The sequence below is a fragment of the Herpailurus yagouaroundi genome, unplaced genomic scaffold, assembly GCF_014898765.1.
Source record: "Herpailurus yagouaroundi ecotype Mexico unplaced genomic scaffold, PumYag 28, whole genome shotgun sequence".
NCBI lineage: Eukaryota > Metazoa > Chordata > Mammalia > Carnivora > Felidae > Herpailurus > Herpailurus yagouaroundi.
Genome location: NW_024412376.1, coordinates 164,092,247 through 164,092,840, shown reverse-complemented (window position 1 = coordinate 164,092,840; position 594 = coordinate 164,092,247).

The window sequence follows — 594 nt, the reverse complement described above, 5'->3', positions numbered from 1 at the left end:
CCGGGGGGCGGGTCCGACCCGCCCACAGCGAAAGTTTCCGAGCGGAGTCGGCTTCGGCCCCGTCCCACCCCGTCGTGGCCCCGCCCCCTCCCCGCCACGGCCTCGGCCGGGCCCCGCCCGCGAGGTGTTTGGTCGCAGAGGCAGGCCCCTTGCCTTTAGTTGTTAACAGGTGGTTGGACCCTTGGACTAGACTCGGGACACCCTTCACCCACTACTCTGGCCCCAGATGCATTATCACTGTTACTGCAATACTAATTAACAGTGGAGCGTCTGCTATGAGCCAGAGGCCTTAATTCCAGCCCTGCCAGAGAGAGAGATAGAGGGCTCCCCAGATCTAGCAGTAGGGATAGAAAATCTGGTACAAGTAACGAAGTACAGCTTTAAATGCACGAAATTAAATGCAACATAGCACGCTTTTCACAAAGTAATTGTAGGATTCGTTTAAGAAAATGTATCAGCCCTGGGTGGGGCGATGTGTGAGGCTCAGGCAGTTTGGAAACCCTCTTCTTTCTGTCCTGTCCTATGTCTGAGAGGTGTCGTTTGGAGATGAGGGTAAAGGTCTATCCTTAAGTCAGGCCCTTGGGAACACGAGGC